This window comes from Oryzias latipes, chromosome 1 (assembly GCF_002234675.1).
Source record: "Oryzias latipes chromosome 1, ASM223467v1".
In the NCBI taxonomy this organism is placed as follows: Eukaryota; Metazoa; Chordata; class Actinopteri; order Beloniformes; family Adrianichthyidae; genus Oryzias; species Oryzias latipes.
Window position 1 is genome coordinate 26,567,723 of NC_019859.2, and position 20,260 is coordinate 26,587,982.

The following is a 20,260-nucleotide window of genomic DNA, read 5'->3' on the forward strand; positions in this document are numbered from 1 at the left end:
TTAATACAACATTAAAAGTTCTTGTTAATGTCTTATAAATAGTTTATTAAGGACAATTACAACTGCTTATAAATGTGTTTATAAGCAGCTTAATACAACCTTTCTAGTGCTTGTTCATGTCTTATAAATAGTTTATAAATGAGTCTTTTAATGTGTTTATAAGCAGCTTATTTGAACTTGTGAGTCAGTTGTAAGACATTTACAACTGCTAATAAATGTCTTTATAAGCAGCTTACTACAACATTAAAAGTGCTTGTTAATGTCTTATAAATAGTTTATTAAGGACACCTATTATAAAGCGTTACCAAGTCTTTTTGTCTATTTGCCTGGAACAATTAGACTTATCTTATGGGAGACTTCCAAAGCGAATATCAGAGGCCAACTCATTTCTTATATTTCCAACAAAAAGAAGGTGGAGACAGCAGAGATGAATACCGTCTTAAAGGATTTAAAAGACATTAACCAGCAGCTCTCTGTTGATCAAGATCCGGAACGTTATAAAAGATGCCTTGTTCTACAGAGTGAACTTGATAAAGTATCTGTCATGGCAACCGCCGCAGCGGCTGCTCATCAGGGCTTACTCTCCTCACCTGCCCACGTCAGTATATATTGCGGTCGCACCGCTCCGTCCCTTGCCGGAACGTCTAAGTGTATTACTAGACCACCAGCCTGCTCTCACGCTCTATATTCAAGTCTGCCGCTCGTCTGCAAATCTGGATCTCCGCTCCTCGCTCTCAAGTCTGAGTTGCTAACCAGTGCTAACAGACGAAGGGTTGCTGCTCCTTCCTACCAGGTGGGCCATAGGGTTTGGCTGTCTACCGCTAATCTACCTCTCCGTGTGGAGAACAAGAAGTTGGCACCACGGTTTGTTGGACCATTTCCCATCTCTAAGGTGATCAACCCAGTGGCTGTTCGTCTGCGGCTGCCCAGAACGCTCCGCATTCATCCTACCTTCCACGTCTCCAAGTTGAAGCCGGTTAAGACCAGTCCTCTTGTTCCTCCTGCCACTGCCCCACCTCCGGCCCGGTTCATCGACGGGGGTCCCGTCTACACGGTAAGGCGTCTGCTCCGTTCACGCCGCCGTGGACGAGGGTTACAGTACCTGGTGGATTGGGAGGGCTATGGCCCTGAAGAACGTTCATGGGTTCCTGCTCGTTTTGTTCTTGATCCTGCTTTAATTTCCCAGTTTCATGTGGACCATCCGGACCAGCCCGCACGACCGTCGGGAGCCGGTCGTTAGAGAGGGGGTACTGTCATGGCAACCGCCGCCACGCCCCGCAGCGGCTGCTCATCAGGGCTTACTCTCCTCACCTGCCCACGTCAGTATATATTGCGGTCGCACCGCTCCGTCCCTTGCCGGAACGTCTAAGTGTATTACTAGACCACCAGCCTGCTCTCACGCTCTATATTCAAGTCTGCCGCTCGTCTGCAAATCTGGATCTCCGCTCCTCGCTCTCAAGTCTGAGTTGCTGGGTTTTCCTATCGTTACTCCTGCCGCTCGTGCTGAACCAAGCTTTCTCCTGAGTTGCTGTTACTGACTCACCTGTTGCTGGGACCACCTGTTCGTCATCGCCAAGCTCTGCCTCAAAACTCAGCCGTAAGACATCTCCTCTGCTCCTCTCTGTCACGGACTTCCTCATTCAGGAATTGGCGTCCCGCCCCCTTCCATGAACACTGGACTCTGCTCTGTCTGTTTCTCTCCCCTCACTCCTGGCCTCCCACCAGTCTGTCTCCACGCCCCCTGGTGTCAAGATTCTGCATAACATCCTGCCTGCTCTGGCCCCCTTTAAATAAACTAAAGATCTCGTACTCCTTGGGTCTGTCATCTTTTGTGGTCCTCAAGTCCTGGTTGTGACAGTACGTTCCGGCCAACATGGACCCAAAGACGGCCCAGGAGTTCCAGGCTCGGGTAGAAGGCGCTTTCCATAATTATGACAGACGGATGGCGGAATTTACCTCTCGCCTGTGTGACATTACTGAGAAACTCTCTGCTATGAGCATTTCACAGACAACTCCTCCCCCCATTAATGTGCAACCTGTCAGTGACATTCGGATTAATCCTCCAGATAAGTACGATGGAAACCCTGCATCATGTCGAACCTTCCTCTGCCAATGTGAGATTAACTTCTCCCTACAGGAATCCGCTTTCCCGTCAGAAAGATCTAAAGTTGCCTATGTTATTTCGCTGTTAACTGGTCGAGCAGCTCAGTGGGCTACCGCTGAGTGGTCTCGAGATTCTGTCATCTGTTCTTCTTACAGACAGTTTTCAGAGGAACTCAAGGCAATTTTCGATCCTGTGAAACCCCATCGGGAAGCAGCACGCCAACTCACAAAGATGCGTCAAGGTAAAGAGACTGTTGACGACTACATCATACGTTTCCGGACCATAGCATGTAGCAGTGCATGGAATGAGGAGGCCCTCTATGATATGTTTTACGAAGGTCTGTCGGAGTGCGTTAAGGATGAGTTGGCAGCACGTGAACTCCCAAGAAGGATTAATGATTTGATGTCACTCGCAGCCCGCATAGACAGACGCATACAGGAAAGGGGAAGGGAGAGACACCAGGGATCACGTAACCCCAGAGTTTTTCATGAACCCCAGTCTCGTTTCAGTCCAAAGCCGTCCCCAGCTTCAGGATCCAACACGGAGGAGCCTATGCAGTTAGGCCGCACACGACTCTCCAGGGAGGAGAGGGACCGTCGGTTCCAGCAGAACCTTTGTTTTTACTGTGCTTCTCCGGATCACCGCATTGAGAACTGTCCGGTAAAAGGTCTGGCTCCACACGAAGGAAGGAGACGTGTGTGAGCCTTTCCCTGTCTTCCTCCTTCCAGCCTGACCCAAGAACCAAGGCGACATTTTATGTCAGGAATCAGGCACACTCTGAAGCTGTTTTAATAGACTCTGGAGCAGACAGCAATTTTATGTCTGAAGAGATTGTTCGGAAGTGGGGTGTCAACGTGTCTTCCCAGCAGCATCCGCTAAGTGTAAAAGCCATTGATGGACATATCATTAATACCAGTCACCTTGTTACTGAATCAATTAAAATGCAAATTGATAACCATTTTGAGTTGGTCAGGTTTCATATTCTTCGTAACACTGAGATTCCGATCATCCTAGGTCTGTCTTGGTTACAACAACACAATCCACAACTCAATTGGCGGTCTGGTCGGATCCTGGCTTGGGATGTTAACTGTCATAGTAACTGTCTTGGTGCCATGAAAACGCCACTATCCTCAGACAAAGTCAAGACCATTGTTGATAAATACCCTGATCTCACCAAAGTACCTACTGTTTACCATGACTTAAAGGAGGTGTTCAACAAGTTAAAAGCCTCCGCCTTACCTCCACACCGCCCCTATGACTGTTCTATTGAACTCTTGCCAGGTACGTCACCACCACGAGGACACTTGTACTCCCTTTCGGCTCCTGAGAGAGAGGCTATGGAGACCTACATCAAGGAGTCATTGGCTGCCGGACTCATAAGACCCTCTTCCTCTCCAGCTGGAGCCGGGTTCTTCTTCGTAAAGAAGAAAGATGGGGGCTTGAGACCCTGTATTGATTACCGAGGGCTCAATGAGATCACTGTACGTAACCGCTATCCTCTGCCACTCATGTCTTCTGCTTATGAACTCCTACAGGGGGCCAGGATTTTCACAAAATTGGATCTTCGCAATGCCTACCATCTGGTCAGGATCAGGGCGGGTGATGAGTGGAAGACGGCATTCAACACACCTTCGGGCCATTTCGAATATCAGGTCATGCCTTTTGGTTTAACTAACGCCCCTGCCATTTTCCAGAATCTTGTCAATGATGTTTTGGGTGACATGATCAATCACTTCGTTTTCATTTATCTAGACGACATCCTTATTTTCTCACGCTCTATGGAGGAACACGTCCAACATGTGCGTAAAGTTCTGCTGAGGTTACTCCAAAACCAATTGTACGTCAAGGCAGAGAAGTGTGAATTTCATACCACCACTACTTCATTTTTGGGCCTAGTTATTTCTGAAGGAATTATCAAGATGGACCCGAGGAAGGTAAAGGCTGTGTTGGAGTGGCCAAGACCTGAGAGCCGTAAACAGCTACAACGGTTCCTCGGGTTTGCTAATTTCTATCGGCGGTTCATTAAGAATTACAGCAAAATAGCATCTCCTCTTCATGCCTTGACCTCATCCAAAAGGAGTTTCTCTTGGAACCAAGAAGCAGAGTCCGCCTTCCAGGATCTGAAGCAGCGTTTCACCTCAGCCCCTGTATTGTGTACACCTGATCCCAGCAAACAATTCATCATGGAAGTGGATGCTTCTGACTCAGGGATCGGTGCTGTGCTCTCTCAACGGGGCCAGGACAACAGAGTTCATCCATGTGCTTTCTTTTCTCGTCGCCTGTCCAGTTCTGAAAGGAACTATGACGTCGGAGATAGAGAGCTGCTTGCAATCAAGGACGCTCTGGAGGAGTGGCGTCGCTGGTTAGAGGGGTCCGAGAAACCTTTTGTAGTCTTCACTGACCACAAAAATCTGGAGTACCTTAGAACTGCCAAAAGGGTTAATTCTCGCCAGGCCCGTTGGTCTTTGTTTTTTAACCGGTTCAACTTTTCTCTGTCTTATAGACCAGGGTCACTGAACACCAAGGCTGATGCGCTGTCCCGACAGGAGAATGGTCCCTCTGAGGAGACGCCTCCGGAATTCATCCTGCCTGCCTCAGCCCGACTAGCAGTCACAAATACTGATATAGAAGAGGAGGTACGGTCTGCTACGTTGGACTCCCAATCCCCATCAGCCTGCCCCACAGAATGTTTATATGTTCCTGACAATCTCAGGGCTAGAGTGATGCAATGGTTCCACTCCTCCCGTATGTTTTGTCATCCCGGTCAAAGAAGAACCTATTCTGTTATCAGACAACGCTTTTGGTGGCCAAGCATGAGAGAGGACATTAATGAGTACGTCTCTGCTTGCCCGGAATGTGCTCAGGTCAAAACCACGTCTTCTCCACCTGCTGGGTTGCTACAGCCACTGCCAGTTCCCAGGAGGCCCTGGTCTCACATCTCACTGGATTTTGTAACGGGGCTTCCACCATCTGATGGGATGACGGTAATTCTGACGGTCGTCGACCGATTCTCTAAGATGGTTCATTTCATTGCCCTACCCAAACTCCCCACTGCTAAGGAGACTGCAGAGACCCTTCTCAATCATGTCATTCGAATTCACGGCATTCCCAGGGATATAGTTTCTGACCGGGGTCCCCAATTTACAGCTAAGTTTTGGGTGGAGTTCTGTCGCCTACTTGGGGTCTCTGTGAGCCTTTCTTCCGGTTTCCATCCGCAGTCTAATGGTCAATCAGAACGGCTCAACCAGCAGTTGGAGACCAGCCTCCGTCTCCTCAGTGCTCGAGAGCCAGCTTCATGGTCCCGTAACCTGGTCTGGGCAGAATACGCTCATAATACGCTGCCTTCGTCTGCCACAGGTTTATCCCCCTTCCAAGTGGTGTATGGTTTCCAGCCTCCCCTGTTCGCCTCCCAGGAAGGGGAGGTCTCTGTCCCTTCTGCCCACGCTTCTGTCAGGAGATGTCAGCAGGCCTGGCGCAGGGCCCGGCAGGCTCTCCTACGAACTGTAGAGGCTTATCGCACCAGTGCTAACAGACGAAGGGTTGCTGCTCCTTCCTACCAGGTGGGCCATAGGGTTTGGCTGTCTACCGCTAATCTACCTCTCCGTGTGGAGAACAAGAAGTTGGCACCACGGTTTGTTGGACCATTTCCCATCTCTAAGGTGATCAACCCAGTGGCTGTTCGTCTGCGGCTGCCCAGAACGCTCCGCATTCATCCTACCTTCCACGTCTCCAAGTTGAAGCCGGTTAAGACCAGTCCTCTTGTTCCTCCTGCCACTGCCCCACCTCCGGCCCGGTTCATCGACGGGGGTCCCGTCTACACGGTAAGGCGTCTGCTCCGTTCACGCCGCCGTGGACGAGGGTTACAGTACCTGGTGGATTGGGAGGGCTATGGCCCTGAAGAACGTTCATGGGTTCCTGCTCGTTTTGTTCTTGATCCTGCTTTAATTTCCCAGTTTCATGTGGACCATCCGGACCAGCCCGCACGACCGTCGGGAGCCGGTCGTTAGAGAGGGGGTACTGTCATGGCAACCGCCGCCACGCCCCGCAGCGGCTGCTCATCAGGGCTTACTCTCCTCACCTGCCCACGTCAGTATATATTGCGGTCGCACCGCTCCGTCCCTTGCCGGAACGTCTAAGTGTATTACTAGACCACCAGCCTGCTCTCACGCTCTATATTCAAGTCTGCCGCTCGTCTGCAAATCTGGATCTCCGCTCCTCGCTCTCAAGTCTGAGTTGCTGGGTTTTCCTATCGTTACTCCTGCCGCTCGTGCTGAACCAAGCTTTCTCCTGAGTTGCTGTTACTGACTCACCTGTTGCTGGGACCACCTGTTCGTCATCGCCAAGCTCTGCCTCAAAACTCAGCCGTAAGACATCTCCTCTGCTCCTCTCTGTCACGGACTTCCTCATTCAGGAATTGGCGTCCCGCCCCCTTCCATGAACACTGGACTCTGCTCTGTCTGTTTCTCTCCCCTCACTCCTGGCCTCCCACCAGTCTGTCTCCACGCCCCCTGGTGTCAAGATTCTGCATAACATCCTGCCTGCTCTGGCCCCCTTTAAATAAACTAAAGATCTCGTACTCCTTGGGTCTGTCATCTTTTGTGGTCCTCAAGTCCTGGTTGTGACAGTATCCACAACAGAGGCTAGAACCATGCTACTTAGATCTAGACAGAGCTTTTATAAATAAGGTGGGCAACCTTCTTTGTGGTTAAGCTAGACTGGAGGCATCCTCCAGACTTATACCGGCAATACAATCTTCTTCAGGGGAAATCCTGTAATCCTGTCTGGCGGATATAAAATAAAACAGTTCTACGCTGATCTTTATACTGGACCATATTAATTTACCCCATATTTCAGTTGAGTCTGCAAATGCACTGGGTGTTCCTATTACCATTGCTTAAGTTCTAGAAGCTATTAAGACACTTCAAAGTGTCAAGTCACTTGGACCTGACAGCTTCACCGTGGAATATTAAAAGGCATTTTCAGATCTGCTTGGTCCATTTCTGAAAGACATGCACAATGAGACCTTTACACTAGGTCGCCCCCCTGATTCGCTCTCAGACACTACGATCTCCCTTCTTCTTAAGTAGGAAACATATCCCCTCCTTTGCAGTAGTTATATACCCATATCCCTTTTGCATGTTGATTTTAAAATTCTGTCAAAAATTCTAGCTGCTCGACTACACCGTGTGTTATCTTCAATCATGGATTTGGATTATACAGGCTTCCTGCCAGGAAAGCAGTCCTCTTGCAACAACCAGACACCTTTTTAATATAATCAGTTCTCCTGGCTCCTCACTACCAAGAGTGGTCTCTCTTCATCCAGAGGTACCCTTCAACAGAGTCGAGTGGAGCTTCCTTCATTCTGTACTGGCCAAATTCGGATTGGGTGGGGCATTTGTTGACAGGTTTAAGCTTCTTTGCACTTCTATCTGTTTGCACCAATAACATCCTTTCCCCTTCCTTTTCCCTGCTATGTGGCACCAGTCAATGGTCCCCTCTTTCCCCGCTGCTTTTTATTTTGGTTATAGAACCTTTAGTAATATGGGTAACGCTTTATAATAAGTCCTTAATAGACTATTTATAAGACATCACCAAGTCCTTAATAAACTATTCACAAAACATTAACAAGCACTAGAAATGTCTTAGTAAGCTTCTTAAAAGTACATTAATTAGCATAAATGAGTCCTTAATAAACTATAAGACAGTAACGAGCTCTAGCAATGTTTAGTAAGTTGCTTATAAGTACATTAATTGTAAATTTCTTACAACTGACTTACAAGTTAATTAAGCTGTTTATAAATACATTAACATATTCCCTAATAAACTAATTATAAGACATTAACAAGCATGAGTAATGTGGTATTAAGCTGCTTATAAAGACATTTATTAGCATTTGTTACTCCTAATTACAAGCTATTTATAAATTGCTTGTATGGGATTAATAAAACCATTAACAGTTCCCATGTCAAACTGGACTTACTTTTTTTTTTAAGTCCTGCTGACAACCTCAACACTACACCACCTGGATGAATAAGAACCTTAATTGACAGTTTGAGTTCTTTGCAGCCCCCCAATCTAAAGCGTGACCAAATAGGGGTTGATCTTTACAAACCATTTATAAATTGCTTGTATGCGATTAATAAACTCATTAACAGTGTTCTTATTAACAGTTTATTGAGTGTTTTGCAGCCCCCCAATCTAAAGCGTGACTAAATAGGTGGTGATCCACCTGGATGAACGAGAACCTTCATTGACAGTTTGAGTGTTTTGCAGCCTCCTAAAGTGTGGGCTATGTTCTGCCACATAGAACCACAAAGTAGATATATGAAAAATTACCTTTATAACATTAACCATAGCCACAAACATATAACAACGCTTCAACACAACGCTTCAACACATCACAACCACATTACAGATTGTGCCTTATATAAAATTTAGAGCTTAACAACTTACAAGACACTTTAAAATGTTTAAACTCAGAATCTGCCCTTTCCAAGGGGCAGTAACTGTCCACTCATGCTGAATATTTTGTGTACATAAAAAAACATTTAGTGCATCAATTGTACTTTTCTTTATGTCATGTAGTAACCATCCTAGCTGACCACTGTGATGTTTCTTAGCAAGTCATTCATTCCGTTCAACCAAACAGAGGTGCTCACGTAGCATGTCTTCGGTTTGATTCCCCCTAAGCCTCCATACTTGCTCTTTATAGGTCCGCCATGCCTTTTCCATATGTTGTGTGTGAGCACCCTTCGAGTATGTTTCTTCACAAGTCGTAAAACTGGCTTTCCACTCCTCTGGCCCTGGACTCCTAGCATGCCAAAAACCCACATCTTCCTCTTCCATGCTCCCCCCATTCTTCCTTTCCCATACTGTTTGAAAAAATGAAAAAAAAAGGATTAACACAAAATGAGGATGTACAAAAATTTTAGGCTTATGAAATTGTTTTTATGTAAATACAAGAAAACGACTAATTGTGCAAGAATTTATATTCTGAGATTTTCATTTTATGCACACCTATTTGATCAAGAGTACTGTTTGTATGAAAGTTGTTTCCAAATACAAATGCCTTTGCTTGTTTCAGTAAAGATCCTCCTGTTAACCTATAAGGCCTTACATGGACTGGCCCCGTCCCATATTAAGGACCTCATAGTCCCTTACCACCCAAACAGGACACTTCGCTCGCAAAATGCAGGACTGCTTGTGGTTCCTAGAATTAGTAAAAGTACGGTTGGAGGTTGAGCATTTAGCCACAAAGCCCCTGTTTTATGGAATAAGCTCCCAGCCCATGTAAGAGAGGCCGACTCAGTTTCTACATTCAAAGTTAGACTGAAAACATTCCTCTTTAGACGGGCTTATTGTCAGACTAGTTAGTGATCAGAGATTATTTAATTTAATGTTAATATGTTTAAATTAAACTTAATAACAATAACTATTTGTTTTAAAAGGCTGCCAGAAGTTGAAGCTGGGGTAACCATGGTGCACTGGGGTTCTGTCCTCTTTTCTCATCTACGTCTACCCCCCTTCTATTCTCTATTCTTGATCATTATTCATCATTTAGTTCTCCATGCCTCTGTTTTGTGCAGTGCGATTCATGTACTGTCCCTCTTTCCCTCTCCCCTCCTGGTGAGTGGGAGTGCTTCCAGATTCCAGTTGGCTCATCCGTGCTCCTGTTCCTGACCGTTTACCTCGTCTTTGCTCCTGCTCCTACACCTGGCTGTGGATCCTGTCTCTGGCTCGTCTCTGCTCTGTACCTGGCCGTGTACCTCGTCTCTGCTTCTGCTCCTACACCTAGCTGTGGATCCTGTCTACGGGTCGACTCCGCGCCCCCGGCCGTCCCCCCAACTTCGGCTGGATGAAGCTCGTCTGCTGGACTTTAAATGTGTAGTTGTAGGGTTAGATAAGTTAATTCTTCTCTGTGAGTTCTGGTAAATCGCCTGTCCGTCCTAGGGGAGGATCCCTCCTTCATGTGGGCTGAGGTTGCTTCGTTTTTTCCGGAATCTGTTTTTTTTAGGAGTTTTTCCTTACCGCGAAGGGGGGTCTAAGGGCAGGGATGTCCAGTTTGGCTTAGTCAGTTTGTTAGTTCAGTTTAGTATTTTCCTATTGAATTCTATGTATTCATGATCCTTTTTTTTAAATACAATTAGGAAATAATAGTTGCTGGTCAAGTGAATCTTCTGTTACAACTCTGGGGTTTTATGTGTGTTCTTTTTGTTTGCTGTCTGCAGGTTGCCTCTGCAATTTTCCTCCAAATTGTCAGCAAGGAGAGTCAGATGATTGGAGCCAGGTGACATGGTGATGCTGATCAGCGGGGCATCATTCAAAGGCTGAGAGAAGACTTCTGGAACGTTAAACACATTTGGATTACTTGGCTGTTTGGAACCTAGCACACCTTTTTGCTTACTGCTATTACAACCCGTGTAACATAAAATGTTGTGGGCCTCACTACATGTTGCAGGGTGCATAAAAAGCTACATTTTAGTTGGTTCTTTTTTATTTATTTTATCAGTCATCTTTAAAATGTCTGTTTGTTGGACTGTGCCTGCCATGTAAAGCTTTTAGGAAAATCACGCCTGTGTCATATTGACCAGAGTTTACTCCACCCAACTCAATGGGTGATTGAGCAAAGTAAAATGAGTTTTGTTGAGTCCACCCATAGGACCCTTTGCCTGCCATTCAAAAAATAAATAAAAAACACACACCCCTAAAAAATCTACGATCAAATAGACTCAAAACAACTGATTTAAAAATCAGAAAATCTATACATTTTAGAATTTTCCTAAAATAAAAAAGGAAAATTTGCTTTCCTTTTAAAGCTCCCTCCGGTGGCCATATTTGGAACTGCAACTTGTGACACTGTGGTTTGCATTAAATTTAATAGGTGAATTCTTGGAGGAGGAGCAAGCAGGATTTCATGATTGTTGTTATACCCCATAAATCAAGGAAAAACAAATTAACAGCCCCGTAGGACGACTCAAACACTATAAAAAAATGTTTCATGTCATCTGGGATTTATTTACAGGAAAAAGGCAACTTATTAGACAAAACGAAATTACAAGGACCGAAGCCTGCATGAGCAAAGAAGAAAATTAAGCTCTTTTGGTCCGAGCTGGGGGGGGGGGGGGGGGGGGGGGGGTCCAACAGAAGATGCTCAGTATTTAAATAATGGAGTTCCCCGCCAAATCATGCTCTGGAAAATAAGTAGGGATTTATCTGCAAACAAAGATGGCAGAAGAAAAGAAAGACAAAAAACCTCCCACTCCAACAGAATGTATGAAAGATAATAGAGATTTAAAACATACATAATGAAAGACGTAAAGCATGATATGCACTTTAACTTTTTTTGTGTTTTCCTGTTTCTTTTATATTTTTCTAAAAACTTAAAAACGGTGACAGTAATGTGATACTTGTGACAACACTCCAGCTGGGGAATTGTTTTCATTTTATGTTTTAGGCATTACGCTGGTCCGATCTACAAGCACTGATTTGGACTTAAAGATCAAGAAAATTAGATAATTTGCCACCTTCAAAAGAGCCTGAATCCTCAGTTTGGTCTTTATGAAAGGATAACTTTTTGTAAGAGTCTGCTTTTTAACCCTTGTGCTATCCTAGGCACTTTAACGTTGGGAGTTGGGTCATCTAGAACCCACTTGACCAGGGGTGTCAAACATACGACCCGCGGGCCTTATCCGGCCCGGCAGGTGGTTTAGTCTGGCCCACACATGAAGAGTAAAAATCATAAGAATGATTAAAAAAGAAAGCAAGTTTCTAGTCCATTCCTGTGGCGAGTTATCATTTTTTAAAGAAATAACTGAAATGTGCAATTCCGCCACTAGGGGGAGCAAAGGAAAGGAAAAACAGTTGAAACAGCTTATCTCTGCCCGTGCACAAAGCGAAACATAACAGCTCTGCGTCTGGGTAGGATGCACCTTGGTTCCCTATGAGCCTTACCACTGTTATCTTACTATAAGGATGATCATTAGCGACACCCTAATGACCAAAATGTTGTCAAACGTGAAGTGGAGTGAAGAGCCTTCCAGGAAAAATGGACAGAGTTTTTTCTTTCTTTCACGAAGCTGAATGCAAAACCCAAATGCTTTGTATGTCATCAACATTGCAGTGCTCAAAGAATATGACATTCAGCACCACTAAGAGACTTACCATAAAGAAAAGTTTCTGGATCGCTTCAGTGTCAGATGTAAAATATTCAGTCTGTATTCATTTGAATAGACCAACTTTTTTTAATTGAAATTAATTTTATTTGAGATCCATTGGCCCCAAGTGATTAGGCTACTATGTTAATTGAGGTATTTTTTCCAACTGAGTAAAAAACTAAAACAAAGCTGTTATTTTGCTTTTATGTTACTGGTCCGGCCCACTTGAGATCAGACGGGTTAAAATGTAGCCCCCGAACCAAAATGAGTTTGACACCCCTGCACTAGACAGTGCCCTTAACCTTTTTTCTTCAATGATTTGTGATCTTCATTGGTGTCCATGGATTACATGAAATCTTTCCACCTTTATCCACCTTTGTCATGGTAGGGATAACAAGTCAATGTAAGGGTGGGGTCATCTAAGATAGCACAAGGGTTAAAAGACTAAGCAACCAGGAGGAAAGTCCAAGTGTTTATTGAATCTCAAGCAGGTCCTGGAGAAGAGCCAGCTGTCAACAGGATTCAAGTGAGAAGTTCCCCTACCACAAAGCCCAACACAGCCAAATCTGGGATTTTAATGTTAAGAAGAGAATAAAATGACAGAATATTGTCCTGATCGGATGTTTTATTCTCCTACTTCCAGGGCGTTGTGCCAGAAAGAAGAACGTTCAGGTAAATCTTGTATTCTTGGCAGCCTGGAGACTTTCTTCGGCTCTTCTTCAGGTTTAATAATAAACTTCTTGTTCTTAAATTGTCTTGTCTTCTCTTTTCTGGAATCACAGTGGGCATAGACGAAAATCCAGGTCCCAGTGTTTTGCAAGATAATGCATTGATTATTCAAACAGCAAAGCAAGAACATCAGTTCGGTTGTCAACTAAAAGAATAAGCCAAGAAAAATGTTTGAAATACTTTTATGTTTTTGGTAAGCAGTCCCATGTTGTTCAATTCACAGAAAGGGATCTTACTACAGTTAATACGGTCTTGAATTCCTGGCGATTGTAGCATGATGGTATTGAGGACTGACTTCACCCTTACTTATCCTTGCGTGTTGCTTAAATGTCCACTACAACCTGTTGCCTGCAGCGTGCCCACATTTTGTGTGAACCACCTGTGTGCCCATTATTTGCTCGCAAACACCCTAGGGGTAGTTTTCACTGAGGCATAAGTCAGGGTTTCCTCAAACATAGAAGCAGAACAAATATGTAGTAAAAACGAAAATAATCAATGTGTCTTTTGTGCGCCTCAGGACAGCTCCAGGCCTATACAGCCGGCATTCTGACATTTTTTAAGAACTTCTGCTGATTACGTGGATCAGGTGTGTTTAGCCAATAAGGACCTTTAATGGCAGGTTAATTGGAAAACATGTAGAACACTGGCCCTCAAGAAATTGATTTTGATACCTGTGTTTAAGATGGTAAAACTCTGTTTAAAGAAAAAATGCAAATGAGAAGAAAGCTGGCCAGAGCAACAACCAAAAGTGACTTGATTCATTTAGCTGGATCAACAAAGTGATCATTTTGTTTCATGAAAACCCTTTAAAACGTGTTTGGAAAATTGGACATAAACTGTCCATCAAAAAACAATATTAGTTTAGAGAACGTTTTTTTTTTTTTGTGTATTGGTTGGTTTTTTTTGGACTTCAAAGGGCCGAGCTCAAGAGCAACTTTCCACAACAGGATCTTGTGTGAATTTCTTTGTTAAGGCTTCTGTGAGTGTAAAGTCAGACAAAGTTGTTTGAGTCAATTTAGGCTAAATGTGTGCTTGAATTAAAAGCTACAAAAGCATTTGTGTAGGAGAATTAAAAATAAAAGTCAAAACCAGAAACACTTCTTCATTTTCAAATTGAAGCTGCATTTTTTGACTCAATATTAAAATGAAAAAAAATCTTTTTCATTTTGTACTTCAACACTGCTTACTCTGTCACTTCCAAACTTCCAGAGGAAAAAGTTAAATCCATGATCTTTCACTGTGTGCATCGCATGGGAGATGCAAGACCTGGGAATCGCAGGCCAAGACCCATCAGGGCCAAGTTTGTGCTCCACAAAGAGAAGGAAGAGGTGAGGTGCAGTGGCAGAGAGCTCTCGGGGACCGACTTCAGGATGGATGATCAGTTCCCCGAAAAAATCTTGGAGCGCTGAAGGATCCTGTTCCCCATCAGAAAGAAATTTCTGAGTGATGGGGGCCCGCGCTGTCATCTCTGTGAACCGGCTCTACGTGAATGGACAGCTGCACCGCGACCCAAACGTCACCCCCTGGCTCTACTAAATCAGACATGTATCCACACTCTTTACACTCTCTTCACAGGTGTTAGTTTATGCTTATATTTGACTCACTAGGCATAACTCACAGGGCATAAAGGTTTTCCACTTTAGGTAATATCACCACCAGTCTCTTCAGCAGTTGCAAACCTGTTTCTAATATGTTTGTTCTGTTTTTACCCTCCCTGTTTTCTTAATTTATTTCCCCCTTTTTCACACAATTTTCTCTTCCCCTCACCTAAGCTGCCACATTACTCAGCCACACTACAATAGTACTGATCTGCACAACACACTCAGATACTCAACATGTCCAGCATTACATCACATACACTGTACATCACATATAGCCTCATAGCAACATTAAACGCACCATTATGTGTACATATATACTCATTTTTGCCTTAATCAATAACATATAGTATCTAACATTCACCTTAACAGCAGCATGTCCACCCTTGGGTTAGTTATATGGAATGTGCACGGAGCTGGAACCAGAGAGAAGAGACTAAAAATGACAAAATTAAAAGATCTCAAAACTGATTTTCCGTTTCTTCAAGAAACTCATATGTCTAGTTCATCAGTGAATGTCCTCGCCACAACAGACTTTCTGAACGTATATTCAGCTTGTTATAATTCTAGACAGAGAGGAGTAGCAATTCTGATAAATAATGAAGTTAAATTCACCGAAACCAACAAAGTTCATATATCCAGAAGGAAGATTTATAATAGTCACTTTTTCCACTCAAAAAATGCAGCTATGTTTAGCTAATGTTTACGCCCCCAATGTAGATTATCATCCATTCTTTCATTCCTTATTCTTTGCGCTATCTGAGCATACAGACAAATCGCTAATTATTGCAGGTGACCTCAACATGTGTTTAGATCCGGAAATGGATAGGCTAAGTAACACAGGAAATCTTAGACCCTGGCAGTCCACAAACACTGTTAAACAGTACATGGAGGATTTTGGTCTTTGTGATATTTGGGGATCATTCCACCCCACAAAGAAACTTATACCTTTTTTTTTCCACAGTTCATCAATAATACTCCAGGCTAGATTATTTCTATGTCAACAGCTGTTTGTTGAGCATAGTACGGAAGCACAGATCCACCCCATTACTATCAGTGACCACGCACCGGTTTCCCTGACTCTAAAAAACAAAACATCCCCGTTTTCATTAAGGAGCTGGAGGTTCAATACAACGTTGCTAAGAGACCCTAACTTTATCGACTTTTTTGATAAAGAATGGTCCTCATATTTACAAAATAATAACCACTCGGGAATTTCCTCGTGCCTTTTATGGGAAGCCGGGAAAGCAGTCATGAGAGGCCTGGGTTGGTGCCTCCTGGTCGCAGGGTAGGCAGTGCGGCCGACTGGAAATGGCAGCCGGGTGCCGTGCTGGGTGGCTGGTCGCCGTGGCGGGGGCGGGGGGTCTTGGGGTTCTGGGGTTGGCCGTGGCCGGTTGTTTGGCGCTCTGCCTGACCCCCCCCCGGGGGTCGGCGATGCATCCACCACAGGGGTTAAGAGGTTCCCTTATTTAATTTTTTAATTTTTTATTTTTATTATTATTATTTTCTTTTAATTGTAATTATTTATTGTATGATTATTATTAATACTATTATTTTCATTTTTTTTTCATTTATTTATTTACCTTTTAGGAGGGGGGGGCGCCCTGGGGGGAGGGGGGGGGGGGGCTAGTCCTTAGATAAGTCAGGACACGAATGGTGGGGCTGGATCACCTTACACACATCATATTACACACACCTTGATTTGTTTGTGGCCTTGTGGGGGTGGTCTGGTGGAGGGAGGAATTGCGAATCATCCGTGCTCATCTTTCACTGGTCCGCCCCACAATTTTAACTTCCACTTTAGACACACACACTGCATGTTAGCAGCACACACACAGCAAATACACACAACACACAGAGGGACCCTGGAGTGGGGGGGCTGTATTGATTGGCAGCGGTGGGGCCTGCCACAGATTGGCAGCGGTGGGGCCTGCCACACTGGAGACCTCCTATTTTACCTATACACAGTGCATCCACACCACCGTACATCGGTGGGGTCGGGGAGGGGCGGTCGGTCTTCATCCGCCTGGTCCTTTCAGGGCGGACAGGCTTGTGGGTATCCTGTCGGCTGCAGTGGTTGTCGGGTGTGCAGTGCTGGCGGGGTCGATCAACCGGAAGGGGGTTACTGCGTGGCGACGGGGAGTGGGGGGCAACCAGAAGATTGTGAGTGTGTTTGCGAGAGTGCATGGGTGGGACAAACTCGGGGGCTGGGTTACCGGGATCCTCTGGGGCTCTCCCTCCCCATCGCATAGTTTAGGTGAGGAAGGTTGTAGAGGGTAGAGTAGTGGGGGGGATAGAGCTCTGGTTGCGCAGTGATCTCTGGGTTGCTCGAGTCGGGTGCCGGGGCTGGCTTGCGGAGACGGGGCTCCGGCTGGGTGGTGGGCGGCTCATGGGTCCTCTGGGCCCTGGCTTCGTCCTTGGCCCGTGTCTCGGTGTACGGTGCCCGGTGGCCCCCATGGCTGCCGCCTGGTACGGCGAAGCACGCCTGTCCTGTGGCCTGGGGGCCCAGACGCCAGGTTCGCCTATGCCTCCCGGTGCCCTTGTAGTGGGCCCCCTCTGTGCCTGGGTGGGTGGGCGTCCCCCCCTCCCAGGCTGTGTGGGTCCCGTCGCCGGGAGTGCTCCTGGCTTGGGGGTCTCCCCCCCCCCCCTCTCCCGGTCCGGCCGGTCAGGCTAGTAGTTCCCCTTATGAACTCACGGTTCACTTCAGCAGCATGCATGTATGTCCACCACCACGTGCACGAGAACACTGCCACACTGCTCCCTGTCTGCTTTATCCCTCCTCCTAACCCAAAGTGTATCGATGGAATGTCTTGTTTTCCTGTATGTTGGGATCTGGTGAATGCCCACTTGGGATATCCACAGGTTCGGAGGGTTTGACGGATATGTTGCTCTTCTTTTTTTTTTCCGTCAGACCTTGTGGGCACCTCCTGGGCTCTGTGTTGTAATGTCCTGATAACGCCTAGTTTGTGCTGTAAAGGGTGGTTTGAGTCAAATAACAGGTACTGATCTGTGTGAGTAGGCTTCCTGTACACTTCAACCTGGAGCTGTCTGTCATCTCCAATGATCACTGCACAGTCTAGAAAAGCCAGGGTGCTGTCCTTTGTGTCTTCCCTGAAGAACTTGATGTTCTTGTCGACTGCGTTGATATGATCTGTGAACGCCTCCACCTCCTGGATTTTAATCTTGACCCAAGTGTCGTCCGCATATCTGAACCAGTGGCTTGGAGAAAGAGTCCAGGGCTCTTCTCTCGACTTCTTTCATGTACAAATTGGCCACAATGGGCGAGATTGGAGAGACCATAGCACAGCCGTGCCTCTGCCTGTAGAAGTTTCCCCTGAATTGGAAATATGTGGAGTTGAGGCACACTTCCAGCAGTTCGCAGATGTGGTCTGGTGTCAGATTTGTTCTGTCTTGTAACTTAGAGTCCCGCAGTAATCCATTCCTCACTGAAATCACTGCCTCGGTGGTGGGAATGCAGGTGAAGAGAGAAGTTACATCATAAGACACCATCGTCTCATCAGAATCCAGCTGAGGAGGTTTGACTTTGTTTGCAAAATCTTGTGAATTCCTGACATGATGCTCTGTGTTGCCAACTAGAGGGGCCAGACTGCTCACAGATCCAGTCTGGCGTCACATCGTGCCTTACACTGTGTCGGCTCGCAGGAGCCGAGCTGGCGGACCAACAGTCAGACCAGGCAGCTGCGGAAAGTGGAACAAGCCTGCTCAGGCCTCCTGAACCTTATGATATTTTTCTATTTCATTGAGACAATGATTATAAATCAGGTCCTCTGGTTTTATTTTTCCCCCTCGGGGAAAATGTTGAACCTTTCCTGCGATGACGTTTCTGACCGTGGTCGGAAAATGCAGCGGAGATCCAGGGTTTGATTTGGGGTTCACTTCACTTCAGGTGTTCACTTCAGCGGGTTAATAAAAGAACAAGTCTCTATACTTTGGAGGAAACCTTTTTTACTATAACTTTTCCGGCGAACTGAGCAACAGACCCTTAACTTGCGCTTACACACATACACACACTCTTGCGCTGGGCGCTCTGATTAACACGTAATTTAAGACATAGTTTCACTGCAGGAGCTGAAGCAGAGACTCTCTGGGATGATCTCTTGTACTCAAACATGGAAACATTGTTATCATGTGGAACTATTCAAAATAAATGTGGCTATCAGGCTAAAAACATTAGCTGGTAGCTCCTCCCACACGCCGCATGGTGCGTTCATGGAACTCCAGTTCATAGAAGCTTTAAAACTCTTTAGAACTCTAAAAGCCCCCCCAGCCTAACTTAGGGCAGTACTATATTTTCACGAGAAAATAAAAACCGCAGAACCAACCACAAAATCACCCGAATTATTATGCACACTCGCCCAAAGCCATTTTTATCCGCAAATTTAGAACCAAAACTGCCCAATTTCTGACAACACTGTGGATGTGTTGAGGGGCACACTCCCCCTAGTGTTGAGGGGTGTGCATTGCGCCGTCATGTTTGCTGAAGCATCTTCGATCGATGTAGTCAGGGTGCTGCTGCTTCTGTCTGAGTAAAGGAGTAGCTAATCACAATAGTGTCTCTGTCTGTTTGATTGACAGACAGACTCAGTCTGCTGAAAAATCTTTTCATGAAATAAATAAGTCATTCTGAAAAACAGCAACATGAAATGAAAACAAAGCTACTTTGGAAAATATTGATTTTGAAATCCAAGGTTCTGAAAAAAGACCTAGAATTATAATAATATTCTACATGATTAAAATGAATACTTTAAAATGCTGTTTTAAAATAAGGAACAGGTTTTTAAAGCAAAATTAAATATATTGAATAATACAATGGCTAATTTAAAATCTGTGTGCAGGTTTTTCACAATTTCATGATCTTTTTATATATTTATGAGTGATTTAATGGTTGATTGTTTATTTGCATGAGGTCATATCTATTTATTTAATTAAATATATATTTAATTATGAACAGTAAAGGACATAGTGACGCGGCAGTAACACAGCAGCAATATGGTAGTAACAGGGTAAAAACAGATATGTAAAAACACACCGGTAAAAGTCACTGAGAGAAGCAGTAACTTATAGACACGCCTATGCTCAGAGGGACGTGCCGCGCAGAGGCGCAGCACATGTGCCGGAAGTTTTCTTCCACAAGAGTGACACACCGTAACACAGCACTAAGAGGGCTGGTTTAAAAAACATGAACTTAAAAGTCAATGAGAGCTTTCTTCATCTTCCTTCTGTGCACTGAAACTATGTGTTAGCAGCTTTGCTTGTTCCACCCTTTTTTGTTTTGTTTGTTGTTTTATTTTGTGTGACTGCGGTTGTCATCGAAGCAACGCAGCCACTAAAGAAGGGGTTGCGTTGTGAACTCGGTGATGAGGCAGCCTCTAGTGAGGAGATGCGCGGGAGAGGAAAAAAAGGCTGTTCTGCTGTATGTGCGCTCTCTTAGTTTCAAACATTTGACTGTATCAACAGTTTGGTCCGAGCAAAGAAATAAACAGCTACCGTAATTTCCGGGTTGTAGAGCGCACCCAATTACAAGCCGCACCTAAACAATTTAAGGAGGTTACGTCAAAATTTACACGCACAAGCTGCACCTAAATATAAGCCGCATGATGTTACCAACACTATCGGCACATCACTGATTATCCTGACCCAAAGACTATGCAACT